The sequence below is a fragment of the Benincasa hispida genome, chromosome 8 (assembly GCF_009727055.1).
Source record: "Benincasa hispida cultivar B227 chromosome 8, ASM972705v1, whole genome shotgun sequence".
In the NCBI taxonomy this organism is placed as follows: domain Eukaryota; kingdom Viridiplantae; phylum Streptophyta; class Magnoliopsida; order Cucurbitales; family Cucurbitaceae; genus Benincasa; species Benincasa hispida.
In genome coordinates, this window is record NC_052356.1 from 18,697,429 (window position 1) to 18,711,958 (window position 14,530).

The 14,530-nt window shown below is 37.4% G+C and overlaps 1 pseudogene; it reads left to right on the forward strand.

The window, feature by feature from the left end:
• Window positions 1-4,283: 4,283 nt before the first annotated feature.
• The window catches only part of LOC120083954, a 15,084-nt pseudogene continuing 4,837 nt past the window's right edge, over window positions 4,284-14,530 (forward strand).

Sequence of the window (14,530 nt, forward strand, 5' to 3'; positions counted from 1 at the left end):
TTTTACATTAAGTTGTAAATCTTATTTAGTATTAAATAACATTCCTTTCTTTATTAAACTAGAATTATCTACAGATATACTCCTTTCCTCCAAAGTTGATGTTGAATTAGTAATTTTCCAATCTATTTGGGTGAACATATACCAACTCAAGATCATGTTTCCCACTCCTACCATTTCTAAATAATTCATTAAGTTCAATATCAATATCACTGTCTCCATCATTTCCAGGTTCAAGAATGACTAAATCTTCAGAACGCATCGACATATTTATTATGATTTTTTCAACTGTTATAGTTGACAAAAAATATGTTAATATGTCAACCCAACAAATAGCCCAACAAAATCCAATTTCTAACTTCTAACATATATCTAAAGATTATACATTTAAATCATGGATCCATAAACTATACATTTAATTCAGCCTAAATGCAAATAAAATGATATATATATATGAAACAATCTTCATTTTCGAACGTGATCCTCATTTTTATAAACAAATACATATATTGGGAAAAATTAAAGAAAAAACTCTACCTAAGATGGACAACAACAAAGATTGGAGACAGGGGTGGTAGATCATCTCATGGTGGCAGCAACAAGAGAAAAAGCTCACGGCCGGATGGAGGAAGAAAACAGGCTACGGCGGTAATGGGGAGGAAGAAAAGAGAAAATGCTCTCGGATGGAGGAAGAAGAAGGGGCTGCGGCGTTTAAGGGACCACTAAGTCGTGTATTCGGTACATGACTTTGGGTAATCATGTACCGGAAACACGATTACCTCAGTCAATGCTGCATGACTGCCACATTAGCAGTCTGCACGTGCCAGATCANGATTACCTCAGTCAATGCTGCATGACTGCCACATTAGCAGTCTGCACGTGCCAGATCACAGGGACTCGTGTACCGGGTACACGATTTAATTCTAATCGTGTACCAAGTACATGATTAAAAAAATCTATTCTTGTCAATATTATCCACCCAACCCTATTTTTTTCAATAATTTTTATCTATTTAGACTTTTCAAAACGAACACTTCACCTCAAAGTTTGAGAAATATTAGACCATTAGTTGACAAGAGTGAAGTGATGTGATCGTAAAATGAAGAATTAGATAGCTTATGTTGTTGTTATTGTGCTTTTTCCATTGTAGAAATTTGGAGAGTGAATTTACGATAATGTTAATGAAAAAAGGACAGAGACTGTTGAGGTCTAAAATTGAACAAAGAAGAAAACTTCTTCTTCTTTGTTTCTTGCCTGACAAATTGTTTTTATTGGGTGATGGTTAACTGAAAAACGTCCTAATGATGATATAAACTTCGCTAGTGGAAGATTGAAATAGATGAGAAGAGAAAAGAAAAATATGACCACAATTATCACATCATTAAGAAAAATAATATTAAATAAATAATATTTATCAAATCAATATTTTCTTGTAAATAGACATCAATTTCATAAAAGACTAAGGGACTATTTGAGAAGCTAAAATGTAGTTAAAATTACAAAAAACGAAGTGTCAGAATGCGTGACAAATAAAAAACAGAATGAAAATAGGATCATAAAACGTAAAAAAAGAGGATTAGATTAAAAACACCAAATGAGTAATATTATAAATTGGACACAAATGCGCCATCCAAATATAAATTTTAGATTACATTACAAACTCATTCTATTACGAATAGGGGTGTTCATGGGTTTGGTTGGGTTGAAATACTTTTCAGACACCTAATTGTTCAGGTTGTAAATTTTTTCAACCCAAATAACCCTTATTAAAAAATGAACCCAATCTAACCCGACCATGAAATATTTAGGTTGGGTTGGTTTGGGTTAATCGGGTCATTTATTTAAAATTTTGTTTTAAAAAGAAGCAAAACGTAAATATATAAAAATCTAATTTAATTATTTTCATATATTCAATTAAGATTAACAACTCAATTTTAATTTATATAGTGAAAATTTTCTTTCTAAAGTGCAAAGAAACTATTTTGAGAGTTTTGAAGAATAAATTATACAAAAAATATTGAAATTAAATAAAATTAAAATCAATATATGTATAAATAACTGTGTTATGAGTAATAAAATACATATTTTAAAGTTATTAATATATTCGGGTTCGCTTAAATTATATTAGGTGAACCCATAAATCAACCCAACCCATAAAATTTTCATTTATTTGAACCCAACCCAACCCAAACTACACGGGTTGGGTTGATCAATTTTTTCGGGTCATCGGATTTTTTGAACACCCCTAATTATGAACCCCAAACAACCCTTAAAAATACATTTTGCTATTTTTTATGATAAGAACTAAATAAAATAGAAGATTAAATTATTAGAATTATCAAAATTTAGACACTAAAAATGTCATACGGTCCTAAAAATTAAAACTATGTTCAACAAAAGAAAACAAATAAGATTAAAATTTTGCATTTAAATTTCATATAGTTTCAATTTATTACATTTTTACTTTTGATTTTTTTTTCTTTTTACTCCTTCACTTTTAATTATGACCTATCATTAATTTAATATAGAACTTTAACTTAATACACTCTCTTTCGATTCGGAAAAAAAAAAACTCATTTTCACCCTATCAATTAATTAAAGGAGTTAAATTCTTAATGTTTAGCTGGAAATCTCAACGGACTTCACATCCGCCTTCTTTCTTTTCGCCTTCGGCACCGTCACAGTAAGAACTCCGTTCTTCAAGTTAGAGACAATGACAAAGTGGCCTAAGTCAAGAGGTCAACTGATGCCAAGTCATGCCAAGTCACCAGTCCTAGTTATGGATGAGGAAGCACAAATATTTTCTAGTTGTTACGATTTCCATAACAAACTTTATTCCCTCATTCTTTTCTGATTGGTTATTTCATGTATTTGCTGATTTTTTATTATATTATTTATTCGCCATTCTTGGACAATCGTAATTTAGGGATCCTCTGTGTATAAAATGGCAAGTTTCTACCTCATTAATGAAAATAGAAAAATACAGTCGAGCTATACCCTCTCCTACAAAAACTCTGCTAATTAAAATCTTGATTTGGTATCAGGGCCGCAATGGTAGATGCCTTCTTCTCCGGGTACTCTGGTGCAAATTCCAGGTCGACCAAATTCAGCAGTCCTCCGCTGAATCAGCTACTAAATCAGATCACGAGTATCAAGCTTGAGAGAGAAAATTTTATGTTATGGAAAACCCTAGCCCTCCCGATTCTACGTGGATACAATTTGGAAGTTCACCTAACGGGGGGTGAACTTTGTCCTCATATGTTTATTTCTCCATCTACTCCACAATCCACCCCTGTAAGCTCAACTAAACTCGATTCACAGCAACTTGCAGGAGGAGCATCCAGCTCTGCTGTAGCTAACATTGTCAATCCTCAATATGAGGCTTGGATCACAGCAGATCAGCTTTTACTTGGTTGGCTAATTCGATGACATCAGAGGTTGTTGTTCAACTTATGGGATTCAACAATGCTAAGAAACTCTGGGATGCCATTCATAGTCTATTTGGAGTTCAATCTAGAGCAGAGGAAGATTATCATCGTCAAGTGTTTCAACAAACCCGTAAAGGTAACTTGAAAATGAGTGAATATTTAAAACTAATGGAGCTACACTCTGATAATTTGGCTCAGGCTGGAAGTCCGGTAACTACAAGAGCCTTAGTGTCGCAAGTTTTACTTGGCCTGGATGAAGAATACAATCCTGTCGTGGTTGTCATTCAGAGTAAACCTGATATTTCGTGGTTGGATATGCAGTCAGAACTCTTGTCTTTTGAGAAACGATTGGACCATCATAACAGCTCCAAAACAACTGTTCAACTTGGTCACAATGCATCTATGAACGTGGCCTTCAGTAAATCTCCAAATGGTGCGAAATTTCCCAATCAGAGTAATGTTACAGGAAACAACCAACAAACAAATTGTCCTCAGTTCAATGGTCAAAGAGGTAACTACAATAACTACAATGGAGGGGGAAGCTCAAATAATTTTCAAGGCCGAGGAAGAGGCCGTGGAAATCGCCCTATGTGCCAAGTATGTAAAAAGATAGGAAATATTGCTGATGTGTGTTATCATAGGTATGATAAGGAATTCAATCTACAACAACATCAAAACAGAGAGAATGGAAATGGTTCTAATCCACCAGGCAATAATCCATTTGCATTTGTAGCAGCACAAAACAGTAATCCATTCCTTGCTACACCTGAAAAGTAACCGATCCCAGTTGGTATGTGGACAGTGGTGCCACAAATCATGTCACAGCCAATTACAACAACATTGCAAACCCTGCCGAATATGGAGGTAAAGAAAGTGTTAAAGTGGGTAATGGTGATAGTTTACAACTTTCTTATATAGGAAACTCTTGTTTGACTGATGGTGGCTATAAATTAAGTCTGGAAAATATGCTATGTGTGCCTGATATAGCAAAGAACTTAGTCAGTATATCATAACTTGCTAAAGATAATCATGTGTTTGTTGAATTTCACGATGATTGTTGTGTTGTTAAGGACAAGCTTACGGGTCGAATGTTGCTGAAAGGAGTTCTTAGCAATGGTCTCTATAAATTAAATGGTGCAGCGGTGAAACCTGTGGATATTTCGAGGAGAGGTGGTGTAGCTTCACAACAGTCAATGGACAAAAATAATGATTTAACAGCGGTAATGTTATCAACCAGTGTTAATGTTGTTGAATCAAAGACTGTTTGGCATAGACGGTTGGGTCATCCATCATCCAAAGTTTTAAATTCCTTACTTAGAGAATGTAATCTGCAAGTTAATTCTAATGAAGAATGTGATTTTTGTGATTCCTGTCAACTGGGCAAGTCCAAAGCATTGCCATTCTCTTGACTCTACTTCTCGTGCTGATAAAGTGTTTGATCTTATTCATACAGATGTTTGGGGTCCTGCTCCTGTTGCATCAACTAATGGTTATCGCTACTATGTGTCGTTTATAGATGATCATAGCTGATTTCTATGGATCTATCCATTAAAACAAAAATTAAACACATTGGAAGCTTTTAAACATTTCCTACAATTGATTAAAAATCAGTTCAACGTGATAATCAATATGTTACAGTCAGATAATGGAGGGGAGTATAATCGCATTCATCAATTGTGCAGCTCCTTAGGGATCATTTCGAGACAATCTTACCCCTACACTTCTACCAAAAACGGAAGAGCGGAACGGAAGCACAGGCACATCGTTGAAATGGCTCTAACGTTACTGGCACAAGCTTCCATGTCGTTGCACTTCTGGTGGGATGTATCTGTTACAGCTACTTATTTAATAAATGGGCTACCAACATCAGTCTTACAAGAAAATCTCCAATGCAAGTATTGTTTGATAAGAAATTGGATCTCACTAACTTAAAAAATTTTGGATGTGCCTGTTATCCATGTTTAAGACCATATCAAGCCCACAAACTGGGATTTCACTCAGAAAAATGTACCTACTTAGTCCCAAGCCTAGTTCATAAAGGACACAAATGTGTAGATTCGGATGGATGAATCTTCATATCACGGCATGTGGTGTTTAATGAAAATGAGTTTCCTTTCTCCTCCGGTACCCCAAATTCCACTAATGAGCCCACAGCACATTCAAGCCCAGCCCTAAATAATCCACAACATATTACACAAAATCTTAACCCATTAATTAACAACTTGCCTAGTTCTTTGGCCCAGCCCAATTTATCTACTACCCAAAATCAACTTTCTACCAAACCTTCAACACTTCCTAATTCGTTATCTTCTTCTTCACCTGATCTATTATCTCCTCCTTCATCTGACCACAGTCCAAGCCCAATCTTAAACTTTCCTACCACTACTCCATCACACGTGTCGTCTATTTCGTCTCCGGATCGGTCACAAAAGTCATCTTCGACCTCACAACCTGAGTCTCCCTTAAACACTGACCTATACCCTTCGACAGAAACCAATCAAGCAGTGTTACCATCTCAACCCATGATTACCAAAGGAAAGGCCAGAATTTTTAAGCCAAAATCTTGGATTATCGAGACCAAGAGAGATTGGTCGTTAATTGAACCCACTAGGGTTAAGGATGCTCTTGCTACTCCACAGTGGAAGAATGCCATGGACGTTGAATACTCAGCTCTAATGGCCAACCAGACCTGGCAACTGGTTCCCCCCTCTCTGCAGTACAATGTGCTGGGCCACAAATGGATTTTCAAGCTAAAGAGGAATGCAAATGGATCGATCCAATGATACAAGGCAAGGTTAGTTACCAAAGGATTTCTTCAACATCTTGGGGTTGATTTTTTTGAAACTTTCAGTCCTGTTGTCAAGTCATCAACTATTCGGGCACCCTCAGTATAGCTGTGACAAAAGAGTGGTCTCTTCGACAATTGGATTTTAACAACGCATTTTTTAATGGCAACCTAAATGAAGATGTATACATGAGCCAACCACCAGGATATGTGGATACCACACGACATACCAATTTTCTTGTACTGGGCTTTTATACCCTAGTTTATTGTTTTGTACTAAGTTTATTGTACACCCCACTTTACTTATGGACAAGTGGGAGATTGTTAGGGTTGATGCCCTAAAGTCTCGTGTCCTGTAGATTATAAATAGTATGTACGAATACTTGTGTTGTTAATATATGATATTTACTTCACATCTTGTATTTTGCTCGGTTAATTGTTTTATTTGTTTTACCACAAACCAATAAACATAAAATCCCTGGTTATCTGTATGTGACTCAAACATATATGTGGTGACATACAAGTGGATCATGACTTGAGTGATAATCAAAATGGTCTGTAGTATATCGATAAAGAAGGGAAACCTTATCCTCGTAACACTACGAATGCGGCCCACTTTGTGGAATGGTCACAAGTTTTGTGACTTGTCACAGATGGTCTGATCCTGATCATTCGTGTTGAGGACATGCGAGTGGGGGCGTCTTATACAAAGAGTTTGTATAAGACCTGACCACGAAGTGTTAACGTCTCGTTATATAACACCGTTCATGACAGAGACTTCACTTCACTAGGATGACCATAGGTAACATGACCTCAATCCTGAGTGAGTTGGAAACTCTTGCCATTGAGGACCGTCCTTTGATTTGTATGGGTGCGAGTGGCCAGGTCGCCAATTCAAACCTACCATTTTAGGGATTCGTCGGATTTGGGAGCTAGGAACTCAGCTGCACAAGATGGAATTCACTCTTTCCCCGAGGCAAGGGTAAGTAGATAGATGGCTCCCTTAAGGGCTGATTCCGAGGCTTGAACGATGTGGCGCCACACACCTTCTCCTAGCCCAAGAGGTGTTCACACATAGTTGGACTATGTTGTATTGTTCATTAGAGGAATCAGTGGTACTTAAAGAGNGTGTTAATGTCTTGTTATATAACACCGTTCATGACAGAGACTTCACTTCACTAGGATGACCATAGGTAACATGACCTCAATCCTGAGTGAGTTGGGAACTCCTGCCATTGAGGGCGGTCCTTTGATTTGTATGAGTGCGAGTGGCCATATCGCCGATTCAAACCTACCCTTTTGGGGATACATCTAATTTGGGAGCTGGGAACTCAACTACACAAGATGGAATTCACTCCTTCCCTGAGGCAGGGGTAAGTAGATAGATGGCTCCCTTAAGGGTTGATTCCGGGGCTTGAACGATGTGGCGCCATATACCTTCTCCTAGCCCAAGAGGTGTTCACACATAGTTGGACTATGTTGTATTGTTCATTAGAGGAATCAGTGGTACTTAAAGAGTGAGATGTAACTACAGAGGCAAAATAGTAAATTGGCCCAATTGTACTTACGAGCATCTGTGAAGGGTCATCGTACTCATGATTGGTTATATCCAATGGACACAGAAATATATCTATGGTAAGAAGAGTTTAGCTGTTGGTCTTTAATGGAATGTCTGACAGTTAATGGATAGTGGATCTCGTGGCTAAAGAGTTTAGTCAGCTATTCACGTACCGTTGGAGCTTCGAGCCACAGGTCCATTAGGCCCCCTAGGTAGCTTAGATAAAGTTGAGAACCAATATTTGGGTTAATTTGAAATGTTCAAATTGACAAGAGAGAGTTCGATTATATATGATATAATTGGACTGGTTAATTATATATGATATAATTAGTTAAATGAATGAGATACATTATTTTGGAGAAAATTAGATATAAATATGATTTATATCAAATAGAGGAGAAAATATTATAGTAGAAATGTGATATCAAACTATATGATATAAATATAATATGATTATATTTATTAATTAATTAGTTGGTTAATTATATGATAATTAATCCAAAATCCACGTTCGGACGTGGGTTAATGGGTAGTATCGGTTATGGTAACCGATGAGTTAAAAATGAAAAAAGCATGTATGTAATGACATACAAGTGGATCATATCTTGAGTGACAACCAAAATAGTCTGTAGTATATGGATATAGGAGGAAAACCTTATCTTGGTAACACTATGGACGTGGCCCGCTTTGTGGAATCATTACAAGTGTTGTGACTTGTCACAGATAGTCTAATCCTGATCATTCGTGTAGTAGACATGCAAACAGGGGCGTCCTATACAAAGAGTTTGTATAAGACCTGACCTCGAAGTGTTAATGTCTCGTCATATAACTTCGTTCATGACTGAGACTTCACTTCACTAGGATGACCATAGGTAACATGACCTCAATCTTGAATGAGTTGGGAAATCCTACCATTGAGGGTGGTCCTTTGATTTACATGGGTGCGAGTGGCTAGATCACCGACTCAAAACGACCACTTTAGGGATTTGTCTGATTTGGGACCTGGGAACTCAGTTTCATAACATGGAGTTCACTCTTTCCCCAAAGCAGGGGTAAGTAGATAGATTACTTTCTTAAGGATTAATCCTGGGGCTTGAACGATGTGGCGTCACACATCTTTTCATGGCCTGAGAGGTGTTCACACATAGACTATGTTGTATTATTCATTAGAGGGATTAGTGATACTTAAGGAGTAAGATGTAACTACAAAAGCAAAATGGTAAATTGGCCTACTGTAATTATGAGCATCTGTGAAGGGTCATCATACTGATGATTGGTTATATCCAATGGACATAGAAATATATCTATTGCAAGAAGAGTTCAACTGTCGGTCTTTAGTGGAATGTCTAACAGTTAACGAATGGTGGATATCGTGACTAAAGAGTTTAGTCAACTATTCACGTGCCGTTGGAGCTTCAAGCCATAGGTCCATAAGGTCCCCTTGGTAGCTTGGATACAAGTTGAGAGTCAATTTTTGGGCCAGTTTGAAATGTTCAAATTAACAAGAGGGAGTTCGATTATATATGATATAATTGAACTATAATTAACTATATGTATGAGATACATTAATTTGGGGGAAATTGGATATAAATATGATTTATATCTAATGGAGGAAAAATACTAAAATTAATATATTATATTAATTTATATGTTATGTATATGATGTGATTACATTCATTGGATGGTTAAAAAGGAAATGGGACGGCGTCTCTTCTGTTTTAATAACGGATGAGTGAGTTGAAAGATCACTTTGAGACGCATAAATAGCTCACGGTGTGTTAAAATGTATGGAAATTATGTTGAAAACTATGGCATCACTTAGAAAACCAGTGTCTATATGATAGTGCCTGCACGATCGCTTACCTATACGATATTGCTAAGCGATTGCTTAACAATTACATCCACGCACGCTATTTACTAAACAATCGTTTACCTTTTCCTAAGCGATCGTTTAACTCTCGATATTTACTAAACGATCATATAGACGATAGTTTAGTTTTTTCTACACGATCGTTTAGACGATCGCTTACCTTTTTCCTACACAATCGTTTAGACAATCACTTACCATTCTCCTACACGATTGTATACTTCACCTAAACGATCAAGCATTTTGTCTATACGATAGACGAGCTCGTCTCTCACTTGCTTGATCGTTGTATACGATCTCTCTTTCTCTTTCCCTCTACCAAATCCGAACAAAGTCCACACTTTGGATTCTCACTCCAAGAATACTGAGGACTTTGAGTGATGGTGTCATCTTCATTTCCTTCTGTTCGTGTGGAAACTGTTCGAGGTAGACGATTGGTTTTAGATTTTCTGTGAAGAAGAAGTTCAACTGGTATGATCTCTCAATCTCTTTAGCATTATGAATGTATTTTAGTATGTTTGACTGTACATGTGTTAATTCTGTCACAATAAATTGGAAAGATCTGCTTCCGCTCGTAGGTACTCTTGAATAAGAGTTCCTTCATTTAGAACACTTTAGTAGGAGATTAATAATATATATGATATATTATTTTTAGCTCTCATATCCCTAAGAGTTTTCACCAAGAGATTCATGCTCGGCTTCGTATCGCTTTTACTACGACTGCTCCATTTGAAAAATGTTTACATGGGTCAATAGCTGTTGGGGATGATACCCTAAAATCTTGTGTCTTGTAGTTTATAAACAGTTTGTACGAACGCTTGTGATATATAATATATGATATTATTTCACTTCTTGATTTTGCTCATATTGGATGTTTTATTTGCTTTACCACAAACCAATAAACTAAAATCCCCGGTTGTCTTTGTGTAACTTAAGCATGTATGTGGTGACATACAAGTGGATTATGTCTTAAGTGATAACAAAAATAGTCTGTAGTTTATGGATATAGGAGGGAAACCTTATCCTGGTAATGCTACGAATGTGGCCCATTTTGTGGAATAGTTACAAGTGTTGTGACTTGTAACAGATTGTCTGATCCTGATCATTCGTATAGGGGACATGCAAGCGGAAGAGTCCTATACAAAGATTTTGTATAAGACCTGACCACGAAGTGTTAACGTCTCGTTATATAATGTCGTTCATGACAGAGACTTCACTTCACTAGGATGACCATAGGTAACATGACCTCAATCCTGAGTGAGTTGGGAACTCCTACCATTAAGGGCGGTTCTTTGATTTGCATGGGTGCGAATGGCTAAGTCGCCGACTCAAACCTACCACTTTGGGGATTCGTCTGATTTGGGAGCTAAGAACTCAGCTACATAAGATAGAATTCACTCCTTCCTCGAAGCAGGACATTATCAATAAGACTCATCAACCATTTTGCATGGAGGGAGCTTTATTTTACACTAAACAACTTGCAGTTTACCTTTTTGTCCACTAAAAGCGATCGATTTACATGGGGCTCTCAAGCTATAACTAATGCTAACTAATAACGATCATCACAAGGAACCATAATATAGTCAATTTTCTATTCCCTAATCTCTGGTGATTATATTTACTAGACAAACTTATGGTTTAGCCGACTCCGTTCCTCACCTTTGTTTCCCTTAAGAAGTAAGTGCTGCGGGGCTTTTAGTGACACATGTGGCGCAACACAACTCCACTTACCCATTTCTCACTAACATTCGATGTGGATCATACTCTCACCCTCAACGATGATGCAAGGGCATTGGTTTGTCTATTAATTGGTTCCATTATTTTGGACTATGACTTTATGTTCATTAGCAGGATCAGTGGTACTTTACGAGTTAGATGTGACTACCATGGCAAAACGATAATTTTGACCCAAGCCTATACTTCGAGCAATTGTGAAGGGTCATTGCACCTGTTGACTGATTATATCCAATGACATAGAAAATATATCTGTAGTGCGAAGAGGGCAAGAAACGTGTCGGTCTTTTGTTACTGGAGTGACTGGCATTAACTGGATGTGTTGAATAATTTAATTAAAAGAGTTTAATTAATTATCAAGTACCACTAGAGCTTCAATTTACAAGGTCTAAAGGTCCCCTATATAGCTCAATATGGGAAATTGGAAATGAGAATTAGATTTTTGGTTAATCTATGAATTGTTTCAAATAATTGACGGAAATTAAATTATATAATGATATAAATTATTAAATTAATTATATGGTGGATATAATTAATATGTATTAAAATTTATTTAGAGAGGAAAAATATTTGAATATGATTCAAGTATAGCTATATGGATGAAGATTCATATAACTGAATTTAGATAAGTGTAGATTTTATATTTAAATACCATGCATGACGAGAAGAAGTAAAACTATAGGTCATGTATTATATATGATATACATATGTTATTTAAAAATTAAAATTATTTTTACATGTTAATTTTCAAATACAAAGGGAGGGAAATAACTCCCTCCCCTTCATTCTCTCTAGAAAAAACGTGAAGGAGCGGGGCAATTGAACGAGGTTTTCTCTTCACAGAAGCTCTGTGGAACAAGGATGCAGAAGCTCCTCAATCTTCTCAACAATTTATTTCTGAGAAATTCATCCTCTCAAAATCTCTGACCACAACAACTCTTGGATTCTCAACCTACCTAAGAGAATAACAACAGAAAACAATTGTGTGGTGTCTCTTTGTCAGTTCTTGGTTCGAGGGTTCGTGACAATTCGCAGAAGAGGATTCGTGTAGGAAATTCAAATTCTTTAGGGGTATTCTAATTTCCTAACGAAAATTTCTTATCAATTGCAAGTGCTATAATTTTCTTCTAAAATTTGCATGATCTTGTTCTGTATTTTTGTATCAGTTATTATAAAATAGTTTGTGTGATTATTGTTTTTTTTTTTTTTTTTTTTTTTTTTTTCTTCTTCTGTCTTTTTTTTCCCGAGAGACGAGCGCGGGCGCACGGCGGGGCGGGGAACGAGGCGCGGCGCGGGCCCGCGAGCCAAAGCCGAACAAAGGCCCACACGGGGGAGCGCACGCCAAGAAGACGGAGTGAGGAGGAGGGGGGCAGCGGCAGGGCCCGGCGGGGCGGGGGACGGGGGCGAGGGAGACAGGGGGGGAGAGGGCCGGGGAAGAAGAAGGGCAATGGTGAGGAGCGCGCAACGCGCGGGAGCAGGAGGAAGGGAGTGAGGAGGTGGACGGGACATGGGGGAAGCGCGGGCAAGCAAGAAAGGGGACAAGATGCCGGCGGTCCGCGCGGAGGACGCGGAAGGAAGGAGGGGCCGGCAATGGAGCAACACGGGGAGGAGGAGCTGAAAGAAGAGAGAGGAAGAGAGGGAGTCGGAGCGCGCAGGAGTCCCGGAAGAGGGGGCACCAAGCAGATGCAGGCGCGGCGGCGTAGCGCTGGGGAACGAACGTACGGCGCCAGTTTGGAAAAAATGTTTTTTACATGGGTCAATAGCTGTTGGGGATGATACCCTAAAATCTTGTGTCTTGTAGTTTATAAACAGTTTGTACGAACGCTTGTGATATATAATATATGATATTATTTCACTTCTTGATTTTGCTCATATTGGATGTTTTATTTGCTTTACCAAAACCAATAAACTAAAATCCCCGGTTGTCTTTGTGTAACTTAAGCATGTATGTGGTGACATACAAGTGGATTATGTCTTAAGTGATAACAAAAATAGTCTGTAGTTTATGGATATAGGAGGGAAACCTTATCCTGGTAATGCTACGAATGTGGCCCATTTTGTGGAATAGTTACAAGTGTTGTGACTTGTAACAGATTGTCTGATCCTGATCATTCGTAATAGGGGACATGCAAGCGGAAGAGTCCTATACAAAGATTTTGTATAAGACCTGACCACGAAGTGTTAACGTCTCTTATATAATGTCGTTCATGACAGAGACTTCACTTCACTAGGATGACCATAGGTAACATGACCTCAATCCTGAGTGAGTTGGGGAACTCCTACCATTAAGGCGGTTCTTTGATTTGCATGGGTGCGAATGGCTAAGTCGCCGACTCAAACCTACCACTTTGGGGATTCGTCTGATTTGGGAGCATAGAACTCAGCTACATAAGATAGAATTCACTCCTTCCTCGAAGCAGGGGTAAGTAGATAAGTAGCTCCCTTAAGGGCTGATCTCGGAGCTTGAACAATGTGGCACCACACACTTTCTCATGACCGAGAGGTGTTCACACATAGTTAGACTATGTTTGTATTCATTAGAGAGATCAGTGGCACTTAAGGAGTGAGATGTATTACAGGGGCAAAATGGTAAATTGGCCTAATTGTACTTACGAGCATCTGTGAAGGGTTATCATATCATGATTGGTTTATATTCGATGGACACAGAAATATATCTGTGGTAAAAAGAGTTCTGCTGTCGGTTTTTTAGTAGAATTCCTGGTAGTTAATGGATGGTGGATCTCGTGGCTAAAGAGTTTTAGTCAGTCATTTCACGTATCGTTGGAACTTCGAACCATAGGTCATAAGGTCCCCTTAATAGCTTGGATACAAGTTGAGAACAGTTTTTGGTCAGTTTGAAATGTTCAAATTGACGAGAAGGAGTTTGATTATATATGATATAATTGAATTGGTTAATTATATATGATATGATTGACTAAATGTATGAGATACATTAATTTGGAAGAAATTGGATATAAATATGATTTATATCAAGTAGAGGAGAAAACATTATGGTTGATATATGATATACAAACTATAGGTTATGAATATAATATGATTATATTTATTATTTTATTAATTCAACTGTTATGAGATAATTGCCCATCGTTTTCTCTGAAATCATGCGTTAGTGGGAAGTTCAATTCAGTTTTCGTAACTGA